Raw genomic sequence first — 12,332 nt, 5'->3', positions numbered from 1 at the left:
GAAAACACACCTGAAAGAACCACACCTGAAAGAACCACACCTGAAGGAAACACACCTGAAGGAAACACACCTGAAAGAACCACACCTGAAAGAACCACACCTGTATCAACACCAACACTCACCTGGCCTCACCTCCACCTGAACACACCTGTATCAATACCATCACTCACCTGGCCTCACCTCCACCTGAACACACCTGTATCAACACCAACACTCACCTGGCCTCACCTCCACCTGAACACCTGTATCAACACCAACACTCACCTGGCCTCACCTCCGCCTGAACACACCTGTATCAACACTCACCTGGCCTCACCTCCACCTGAACACACCTGTATCAACACCATCACTCACCTGGCCTCACCTCCACCTGAACACCTGTATCAACACCAACACTCACCTGGCCTCACCTCCACCTGACCACACCTGTATCAACACCAACACTCACCTGGTCTCACCTCCACCTGAACACACCTGTATCAACACTCACCTGGCCTCATCCTCCACCTGAACACACCTGTATCAACACCATCACTCACCTGGCCTCACCTCCACCTGAACACACCTGTATCAACACTCACCTGGCCTCACCTCCACCTGTACACACCTGTATCAACACCATCACTCACCTGGCCTCACCTCCACCTGAACACACCTGTATCAACACTCACCTGGCCTCACCTCCGCCTGAACACACCTGTATCAACACTCACCTGGCCTCACCTCCACCTGAACACACCTGTATCCACACCAACACTCACCTGGCCTCACCTCCACCTGAACACCTGTATCAACACCAACACTCACCTGGCCTCACCTCCACCTGACCACACCTGTATCAACACTCACCTGGCCTCACCTCCACCTGAACACACCTGTATCAACAACACTCACCTGGCCTCACCTCCACCTGAACACACCTGTATCAACAACAACACTCACCTGGCCTCACCTCCACCTGAACACACCTGTATCAACACTCACCTGGCCTCATCCTCCACCTGAACACACCTGTATCAACAACAACACTCACCTGGCCTCACCTCCACCTGAACACACCTGTATCAACACTCACCTGGCCTCACCTCCACCTGAACACCTGTATCAACACCACCACTCACCTGGCCTCACCTCCACCTGAACACCTGTATCAACACCAACACTCACCTGGCCTCACCTCCACCTGAACACCTGTATCAACACCACCACTCACCTGGCCTCACCTCCACCTGAACACCTGTATCAACACCAACACTCACCTGGTCTCACCTCCACCTGAACACACCTGTATCAACACCTGGCCTCACCTCCACCTGACCACACCTGTATCAACACTCACCTGGTCTCACCTCCACCTGAACACACCTGTATCAACACTCACCTGGCCTCACCTCCACCTGACCACACCTGTATCAACACTCACCTGGTCTCATCTCCACCTGAACACACCTGTATCAACACCAACACTCACCTGGCCTCACCTCCACCTGAACACACCTGTATCAACACCAACACTCACCTGGTCTCACCTCCACCTGAACACACCTGTATCAACACCAACACTCACCTGGCCTCACCTCCACCTGAACACACCTGTATCAACACCAACACTCACCTGGTCTCACCTCCACCTGAACACCTGTATCAACACCAACACTCACCTGGTCTCACCTCCACCTGAACACACCTGTATCAACACCAACACTCACCTGGTCTCACCTCCACCTGAACACCTGTATCAACACCAACACTCACCTGGCCTTACCTCCACCTGAACACCTGTATCAACACCACCACTCACCTGGCCTCACCTCCACCTGAACACCTGTATCAACACCAACACTCACCTGGTCTCACCTCCACCTGAACACCTGTATCAACACCACCACTCACCTGGCCTCACCTCCCCCTGAACACACCTGTATCAACACTCACCTGGTCTCACCTCCACCTGAACACCTGTATCAACACCAACACTCACCTGGCCTTACCTCCACCTGAACACCTGTATCAACACCACCACTCACCTGGCCTCACCTCCACCTGAACACCTGTATCAACACCAACACTCACCTGGTCTCACCTCCACCTGAACACCTGGTCTCACCTCCACCTGAACACCTGTATCAACACTCACCTGGCCTTACCTCCACCTGAACACCTGTATCAACACCAACACTCACCTGGCCTCACCTCCACCTGAACACCTGGTCTCACCTCCACCTGAACACCTGTATCAACACTCACCTGGCCTTACCTGAACACTGGACTCCATTATCAAAACACTCCAGTGACCAAGCCCTTGATTTTCTCAAACTTGTTCACACATCCATTTGCTCACTATTGATGTTGTTCATGTTTAAACTTCCGGCTTCACTTCCTCATCTGTCGGTTGTTTATGTCTTGTGATGCACCAGGTTCATAGTAAACAACCCAACTACAGTATTTATTCTACAAATAAAGACTTTCAACAATCTGGGACTTTGATTATTTAGAAGGAGGACAGCAGAGAGCTCTGTTTCCACGCCGACGGAGGAATGCAAACATGTCCACAGGGTTGACCTGCGGTGGGGGGGGTGTATGAAGTCAGAACGTTGGACGCTTTAACTTGATGACCAAGTCAGACCTCCTGAGAGGAGATATCTATCATCTCTGCTGTCAATTGAGAAAGCAGATCTGGAAGCAGAACATTAAGAGGATGGTATTATCTGAGGAGACTCCTAGGGTGATGGTATCATCTGAGGAGACTCCTAGGGTGATGGTATTATCTGAGGAGACTCCTAGGGTGATGGTTTTATCTGAGGAGACTCCTAGGGTGATGGTTTTATCTGAGGAGACTCCTAGGGTGATGGTATTATCTGAGGAGACTCCTAGGGTGATGGTATTATCTGAGGAGACTCCTAGGGTGATGGTATTATCTGAGGAGACTCCTAGGGTGATGGTTTTATCTGAGGAGACTCCTAGGGTGATGGTATCATCTGAGGAGATTCCTACGGTGATGGTATTATCTGAGGAGACTCCTACGGTGATGGTATTATCTGAGGAGACTCCTATGGTGATGGTATTATCTGAGGAGACTCCTAGGGTGATGGTATTATCTGAGGAGACTCCTAGGGTGATGGTATTATCTGAGGAGACTCCTACTGTGATGGTATTATCTGAGGAGACTCCTAGGGTGATGGTATTATCTGAGGAGACTCCTACTGTGATGGTATTATCTGAGGAGACTCCTATGGTGATGGTATTATCTGAGAAGACTCCTAGGGTGATATGTAGTGATGGTATTATCTGAGGAGACTCCTAGGGTGATATGTAGTGATGGTATTATCTGAGAAGACTCCTAGGGTGATATGTAGTGATGGTATTATCTGAGGAGACTCCTAGGGTGATATGTGGTGATGGTATTATATGAGAATAGTCCTCAAGTCTCTCCTCTAGTCCTCATCTCTCTCCTCTAGTCCTCACCTCTCTCCTCTAGTCCTCATCTCTCTCATCTAGTCCTCATCTCTCTCATCTAGTCCTCATCTCTCTCCTCTAGTCCTCATCTCTCTCCTCTAGTCCTCACCTCTCTCCTCTAGTCCTCATCTCTCTCATCTAGTCCTCATCTCTCTCCTCTAGTCCTCATCTCTCTCCTCTAGTCCTCACCTCTCTCCTCTAGTCCTCATCTCTCTCATCTAGTCCTCATCTCTCTCCTCTATTCCTCACCTCTCTCCTCTAGTCCTCATCTCTCTCATCTAGTCCTCATCTCTCTCCTCTAGTCCTCATCTCTCTCCTCTAGTCCTCACCTCTCTCCTCTAGTCCTCATCTCTCTCATCTAGTCCTCATCTCTCTCCTCTATTCCTCACCTCTCTCCTCTAGTCCTCATCTCTCTCCTCTAGTCCTCATCTCTCTCCTCTATTCCTCATCTCTCTCCATTCTCCTCTAGTCCTCATCTTTCCATTCTCCTCATCTCTCTCTAGTCCTCATCTCTCTCCTCACCTCTCTCCTCTAGTCCTCATCTCTCTCCTCAATTCCTCACCTCTCTCCTCTAGTCCTCATCTCTCCCCCATCTTTTCTCCTTCAAGACAGCAAGTTTTGTAATGACTTCACAGAAATGGCGGTGTATCTTCCTCCTGGGTGTAGAGAGAGCAGAGACCGCCGGCATGTTTCAGCAAATAGGCTTGTTGCTAAACAAGGGACTTCTGGGAAAACCTGGGAATTCAGTGATTCAGTGGTCTAAGGCTGTGATTCAGTGGTCTAAGGCAGTGATTCAGTGGTCTAAGGCAGTGATTCAGTGGTCTAAGGCTGTGATTCAGTGGTCTAAGGCAGTGCCACTAGAGATTCAGTGGTCTACGGTTGTGATTCAGTGGTCTAAGGCTGTGATTCAGTGGTCTAAGGCAGTGATTCAGTGGTCTAAGGCTGTGATTCAGTGGTCTAAGGCTGTGATTCAGTGGTCTAAGGATGTGATTCAGTGGTCTAAGGCTGTGATTCAGTGGTCTAAGGTTGTGATTCAGTGGTCTAAGGCAGTGATTCAGTGGTCTAAGGCTGTGATTCAGTGGTCTAAGGCTGTGATTCAGTGGTCTAAGGCTGTGATTCAGTGGTCTAAGGCAGTGATTCAGTGGTCTAAGGCAGTGCCACTAGAGATTCAGTGGTCTACGGTTGTGATTCAGTGGTCTAAGGCTGTGATTCAGTGGTCTAAGGCAGTGATTCAGTGGTCTAAGGCTGTGATTCAGTGGTCTAAGGCTGTGATTCAGTGGTCTAAGGATGTGATTCAGTGGTCTAAGGCTGTGATTCAGTGGTCTAAGGTTGTGATTCAGTGGTCTAAGGCAGTGATTCAGTGGTCTAAGGCTGTGATTCAGTGGTCTAAGGCTGTGATTCAGTGGTCTAAGGCTGTGATTCAGTGGTCTAAGGCAGTGATTCAGTGGTCTAAGGCAGTGCCACTAGAGATTCAGTGGTCTACGGTTGTGATTCAGTGGTCTAAGGCTGTGATTCAGTGGTCTAAGGCAGTGATTCAGTGGTCTAAGGCTGTGATTCAGTGGTCTAAGGCAGTGCCACTAGAGATTCAGTGGTCTACGGTTGTGATTCAGTGGTCTAAGGCAGTGATTCAGTGGTCTAAGGCTGTGATTCAGTGGTCTAAGGCAGTGATTCAGTGGTCTAAGGCAGTGATTCAGTGGTCTAAGGCTGTGATTCAGTGGTCTAAGGCAGTGCCACTAGAGATTCAGTGGTCTACGGTTGTGATTCAGTGGTCTAAGGCAGTGATTCAGTGGTCTAAGGCTGTGATTCAGTGGTCTAAGGCTGTGATTCAGTGGTCTAAGGCAGTGATTCAGTGGTCTAAGGCAGTGCCACTAGAGATTCAGTGGTCTACGGTTGTGATTCAGTGGTCTAAGGCTGTGATTCAGTGGTCTAAGGCAGTGATTCAGTGGTCTAAGGCTGTGATTCAGTGGTCTAAGGATGTGATTCAGTGGTCTAAGGCTGTGATTCAGTGGTCTAAGGTTGTGATTCAGTGGTCTAAGGCAGTGATTCAGTGGTCTAAGGCTGTGATTCAGTGGTCTAAGGCTGTGATTCAGTGGTCTAAGGCAGTGATTCAGTGGTCTAAGGCTGTGATTCAGTGGTCTAAGGCAGTGCCACTAGAGATTCAGTGGTCTACGGTTGTGATTCAGTGGTCTAAGGCAGTGATTCAGTGGTCTAAGGCTGTGATTCAGTGGTCTAAGGCAGTGATTCAGTGGTCTAAGGCAGTGATTCAGTGGTCTAAGGCTGTGATTCAGTGGTCTAAGGCAGTGCCACTAGAGATTCAGTGGTCTACGGTTGTGATTCAGTGGTCTAAGGCAGTGATTCAGTGGTCTAAGGCTGTGATTCAGTGGTCTAAGGCAGTGATTCAGTGGTCTAAGGCTGTGATTCAGTGGTCTAAGGATGTGATTCAGTGGTCTAAGGCTGTGATTCAGTGGTCTAAGGTTGTGATTCAGTGGTCTAAGGCAGTGATTAAGTGGTCTAAGGCTGTGATTCAGTGGTCTAAGGCAGTGCCACTAGAGATTCAGTGGTCTAAGGCAGTGATTCAGTGGTCTAAGGCTGTGATTCAGTGGTCTAAGGTTGTGATTCAGTGGTCTAAGGCAGTGCCACTAGAGATTCAGTGGTCTAAGGCAGTGATTCAGTGGTCTAAGGCTGTGATTCAGTGGTCTAAGGTTGTGATTCAGTGGTCTAAGGCAGTGCCACTAGAGATTCAGTGGTCTAAGGCAGTGATTCAGTGGTCTAAGGCTGTGATTCAGTGGTCTAAGGCAGTGATTCAGTGGTCTAAGGCTGTGATTCAGTGGTCTAAGGCTGTGATTCAGTGGTCTAAGGCAGTGATTCAGTGGTCTAAGGCAGTGATTCAGTGGTCTAAGGCAGTGATTCAGTGGTCTAAGGATGTGATTCAGTGGTCTAAGGCAGTGATTCAGTGGTCTAAGGCAGTGATTCAGTGGTCTAAGGATGTGATTCAGTGGTCTAAGGCAGTGATTCAGTGGTCTAAGGCAGTGATAGCTGTGCCACTAGAGGTTCTGGGTTCGAGTCCAGGTTCAGTCGCAGCAGGCCGCGACCGGGAGACCTAATGGGGGCGGCGCACAATTGGCCCAGCGTCGTCCGGGTTACGGGAGGGTTTTGACTGGCTGGGATGTCCATTGGCAGCGATGAGACGAGACTGTAACTACCAATTAGATAAAAAAGGGGGTGAAGAAATGCTTTTTTTAATTTCACCTTTATTTAACCAGGCTTCTTCTTCGTCTTCTTCGTCTAGTTTACCAGATGAACACAGAGATCAGGTTGTTATGTATGTATTCTGTTTACAAGCATCATTCGTACCAACATTCATCGATTTTCAATACTAAGTTTGTCCGTTTTTTTTCCAAAAACTTTTTTTTTTTTTTTTTTTTACAAAGACATAAATATACGATAGAATACAATACAGTATAAACTGTATAAAAAAAACAAAATAAAATAGATATACTTATTGAAAATGATAATCACAAAAGAGACGAAACCAGAAAATGGGATCTTTTTGACAACGAGGCAGAAAACACCAGCATGAACTTAAAACAGCTGAACACCAATGATATCACTGTTGTCCGTCTCAAAACCGTCCACCCTCTGTCGTACACTAGTTTACAGTACACTAGTTTATAGTGCACTAGTTTACAGTACACTAGTTTATAGTGCACTAGTTTACAGTACACTAGTTTATAGTGCACTACAAGGGGGGGAAAAAAAACGGCATCATCTGAGACGCAGCCAATGGCTATGTCAGAAATGGGCGTCGTCGGAGACGCAGCCAATGGCTATGTCAGAAATGGGCGTCGTCGGAGACTCAGCCGATGGCTATGTCAGAAATGGCCGTCGTCGGAGACGCAGCCAATGGCTGCGTTCACTATATAGTGAGACGCAGCCAATGGCTATGTCAGAAACTACATCACCGGAGACGCAGCCAATGGCTATGTCAGAAACTACATCACCGGAGACGCAGCCAATGGCTATGTCAGAAACTACATCACCGGAGACGCAGCCAATGGCTATGTCAGAAACTACATCACCGGAGACGCAGCCAATGGCTATGTCAGAAACTACATCACCGGAGACTCAGCCAATGGCTACGTCAGAAACTACATCACCAGAGACTCAGCCAATGGCTACGTCAGGCACTACATCACCGGAGACTCAGCCAATGGCTACGTCAGAAACTACATCACCGGAGACTCAGCCAATGGTTGTGTCAGAAACTACACCCTATTCCCTATATAGTGAACTACTTTTGACCAGAGACCTACAGGGCACTTCATAGGGAATAGGATGCCATTTTGAACGTAGACATTATGTTTATTAGGTAAGTACGCAGGTCGCTTTTGGGTCCAAACATTGTTGTTGTTTTTTTTTTGGGGGGGGGGGGGGGGGGGGGCCTGAACAACAAAACAACCAAACTACGGAAAGCTGGAAGGCACATATCTGAGGAAGCATGAGACCTTCAAGATGAAGGGAAGTGTCCTCAACGGCACCCTAATTCCCTTACGGTGCACTACCGTTTGACCAGAGCCCTTTTGACCACTAAATATTTAGTGCACTAGCGCACGAGTGACCTTTTCCAACACCAAATAGGGAATGGGGTGCCATTTTGGAATGTAACCCGGGGAACAGGAAGAAGGGAGAGTAGAGGGAGGGTTCGAGGCAGTGAAACAGGAAGAAGAGAGAGAGAGAGAGTAGAGGGAGGGTTCGAGGCAGTGAAACAGGAAGAAGAGAGAGAGAGAGTAGAGGGAGGGTTTGAGGCAGTGAAACAGGAAGAAGAGAGACAGAGGGAGGGTTCGAGGCAGTGAAACAGGAAGAAGAGAGAGAGAGTAGAGGGAGGGTAAGGCAGTGAAACAGGAAGAAGAGAGAGAGAGTATAGGGAGGGTAAGGCAGTGAAACAGGAAGAAGAGAGACACAGTAGAGGGAGTGAAACAGGAAGAAGAGAGACACAGTAGAGGGAGGGTAAGGCAGTGAAACAGGAAGAAGAGAGACACAGTAGAGGGAGGGTGAGGCAGTGAAACAGGAAGAAGAGAGAGAGAGACAGTAGAGGAAGGGTTCGAGGCAGTGAAACAGGAAGAAGAAGGGAGAGTAGAGGGAGGGTTCGAGGCAGTGAAACAGGAAGAAGAGAGAGAGACAGTAGAGGGAGTGTCCGAGGCAGTGAAACAGGAAGAAGAGACACAGTAGAGGGAGGGTGAGGCAGTGAAACAGGAAGAAGAGAGAGAGACAGTAGAGGGAGGGCCCGAGGCAGTGAAACAGGAAGAGAGAGACACAGTAGAGGGAGGGTGCGAGGCAGTGAAACAGGAAGAAGCGAGACAGTAGAGTGAGGGTCCCGAGGCAGTGAAACAGGAAGAAGAGAGAGACCGTACAGGGAGGGTCCGAGGTAGTGAAACAGGAAGAAGAGAGAGACACAGTAGAGGGAGGGTGCGAGGCAGTGAAACAGGAAGAAGCGAGACAGTAGAGTGAGGGTTCGAGGTAGTGAAACAGGAAGAAGAGAGAGACCGTAGAGGGAGGGTCCGAGGCAGTGAAACAGGAAGAAGAGAGAGAGAGTAGAGGGAGGGTCCGAGGCAGTGAAACAGGAAGAAGAGAGAGAGTAGAGGGAGGGTTCGAGGCAGTGAAACAGGAAGTGTTAAGGCCAACTGATCATCTAAAACCAGGATGCCCAAACTGTTATAAGACATACAACCTGACCAATAAAAACAGAGTATTCAATATCAACATGACCAAATCGGTAATCTTCTGTTGTCATATTCCAGCCCATTAATATAGATAGATATCTGTCACCAAGGTTAGAGAATTATATTAAAACAAGGCTTGTTATTGACCCCAAGGTAAGAGAGAATTACATTAAAACAAGGCTTGTTATTGTCCCCAAGGTAAGAGAGAATTACATTAAAACAAGGCTTGTTATTAACCCCAAGGTTAGAGAGAATTACATTAAAACAAGGCTTGTTATTGACCCCAAGGTTAGAGAGAATTACATTAAAACAAGGCTTGTTATTGACCCCAATGTTAGAGAGAATTACATTAAAACAAGGCTTGTTGTTGACCCCAAGGATAGAGAGAATTACATTAAAACAAGGCTTGTTGTCGACCCCAAGGTTAGAGAGAATTACATTAAAACAAGGCTTGTTATTGACCCCAAGGTTAGAGAGAATTATATTAAAACAAGGCTTGTTATTGACCCCAAGGATAGAGAGAATTACATTAAAACAAGGCTTGTTGTTGACCCCAAGGTTAGAGAGAATTATATTAAAACAAGGCTTGTTATTGACCCCAAGGTTAGAGAGAATTATATTAAAACAAGGCTTGTTGTTGACCCCAAGGATAGAGAGAATTATATTAAAACAAGGCTTGTTATTGACCCCAAGGTTAGAGAGAATTACATTAAAACAAGGCTTGTTATTGACCCCAAGTTTAGAGAGAATTATATTAAAACAAGGCTTGTTATTGACCCCAAGGTTAGAGAATTACATTAAAACAAGGCTTGTTATTGACCCCAAGGATAGAGAGAATGACATTAAAACAAGGCTTGTTGTTGACCCCAAGGTTAGAGAGAATTATATTAAAACAAGGCTTGTTGTTGACCCCAAGGTTAGAGAATTACATTAAAACAAGGCTTGTTGTTGACCCCAAGGATAGAGAGAATTATATTAAAACAATGCTTGTTATTGACCCCAAGGTTAGAGAGAATTACATTAAAACAAGGCTTGTTATTGACCCCAAGGTTAGAGAGAATTACATTAAAACAAGGCTTGTTATTGACCCCAATGTTAGAGAGAATTATATTAAAACAAGGCTTGTTATTGACCCCAAGGTTAGAGAGAATTACATTAAAACAAGGCTTGTTGTTGACCCCAAGGAGAGAGAGAATTACATTAAAACAAGGCTTGTTGTTGACCCCAAGGTTAGAGAATTACATTAAAACAAGGCTTGTTATTGACCCCAAGGATAGAGAGAATGACATTAAAACAAGGCTTGTTGTTGACCCCAAGGTTAGAGAGAATTATATTAAAACAAGGCTTGTTGTTGACCCCAAGGTTAGAGAATTACATTAAAACAAGGCTTGTTGTTGACCCCAAGGATAGAGAGAATTATATTAAAACAATGCTTGTTATTGACCCCAAGGTTAGAGAGAATTACATTAAAACAAGGCTTGTTATTGACCCCAAGGTTAGAGAGAATTACATTAAAACAAGGCTTGTTATTGACCCCAAGGTTAGAGATAATTATATTAAAACAAGGCTTGTTATTGACCCCAAGGATAGAGAGAATTATATTAAAACAAGGCTTGTTATTGACCCCAAGGTTAGAGAATTACATTAAAACAAGGCTTGTTATTGACCCCAATGTTAGAGAGAATTATATTAAAACAAGGCTTGTTATTGACCCCAAGGTTAGAGAGAATTACATTAAAACAAGGCTTGTTATTGACCCCAAGGTTAGAGAGAATTATATTAAAACAAGGCCTGTTGTCCCCAAGGTTAGAGAGAATTACATTAAAACAAGGCTTTTGTTGTCCCCAAAGTTTGAAAATTACATTAAAACAAGGCTTGTTATTGACCCCAAGGTTAGAGAGAATTATATTAAAACGAGGCTTGTTATTGTCTCCAAGGTTAGAAAGAATTACATTAAAACAAGGCTTGTTATTGACCCCAAGGTTAGATAGAATTATATTAAAACAAGGCTTGTTATTGACCAAGGTTAGAGAGAATTATATTAAAATAAGGCTTGTTATTGACCCCAAGGATAGAGAGAATTACATTAAAACAAGGCTTGTTGTCGTCCTTCATCTTCCTCCATTAGACATTATTATTATTATTATATATACATGTATGTTACAGGAATATACAGGGTGTTAATGCTCCTCATGTCTCCATATAAAATCAGTACGTTCAAGCATTCAGGGAGTCGGCGGCTTTGGCTTGCGGAGGGGTTTCATTACCTAAACAGGGTGAAAAGTCAAAAAACAGGAACAGGAAATACATCACCATAGAACTAAAGGCCAATAAAAGACAGAAGAAGAAGAAGAAGTCAAAAAAGAAGGTTGACAGTCCAGTGGGCCATTGTCACTAGGATGTACGACTAGGGAGAGCGACCATAGACTTAGACAGACCTCTATGGTGACAGTCCAGGGGGCCATTGTCACTAGGATGTACGACTAGGGAGAGCGACCATAGACTTAGACAGACCTCTATGGTGACAGTCCAGGGGGCCATTGTCACTAGGATGTACGACTAGGGAGAGCGACCATAGACTTAGACAGACCTCTATGGTGACAGTCCAGGGGGCCATTGTCACTAGGATGTACGACTAGGGAGAGCGACCATAGACTTAGACAGACCTCTATGGTGACAGTCCAGGGGGCCATTGTCACTAGGATGTACGACTAGGGAGAGCGACCATAGACTTAGACAGACCTCTATGGTGACAGTCCAGGGGGCCATTGTCACTAGGATGTACGACTAGGGAGAGCGACCATAGACTTAGACAGACCTCTATGGTGACAGTCCAGGGGGCCATTGTCACTAGGATGTACGACTAGGGAGAGCGACCATAGACTTAGACAGACCTCTATGGTGACAGTCCAGGGGGCCATTGTCACTAGGATGTACGACTAGGGAGAGCGACCATAGACTTAGACCTCTATGGTGACAGTCCAGGGGGCCATTGTCACTAGGATGTACGACTAGGGATAGGGAGAGCGACCATAGACTTAGACAGACCTCTATGGTGCAGCACATGCTGTCACACAAGACATTGTCGCACAGGTGCAAAGCAGAGCCCTCTAGCTAGCTCTATGGGAGAAACAGGCCAGGCCAGGCCAGGCCAGG

General features: G+C 46.4%; 1 long non-coding RNA gene across 1 annotated transcript; it reads right to left on the bottom strand.

Moving 5' to 3' along the window:
• Positions 1 to 2: 2 nt before the first annotated feature.
• LOC118936864 lies at positions 3 to 2,194 on the bottom strand. Its single transcript, XR_005034313.1, has 4 exons — positions 2,154 to 2,194; positions 518 to 823; positions 101 to 474; positions 3 to 40 (listed from the first exon to the last, which is right to left on the bottom strand). It is a non-coding gene; the product is annotated as an uncharacterized LOC118936864 (long non-coding RNA).
• Between the last annotated feature and the right edge of the window lie 10,138 nt (positions 2,195 to 12,332).

This window comes from Oncorhynchus mykiss, chromosome 10 (genome assembly GCF_013265735.2).
Source record: "Oncorhynchus mykiss isolate Arlee chromosome 10, USDA_OmykA_1.1, whole genome shotgun sequence".
NCBI lineage: Eukaryota > Metazoa > Chordata > Actinopteri > Salmoniformes > Salmonidae > Oncorhynchus > Oncorhynchus mykiss.
The sequence above is the reverse complement of the archived record's forward strand: the minus strand, read 5'-3'. Positions and strand labels throughout refer to the sequence as shown.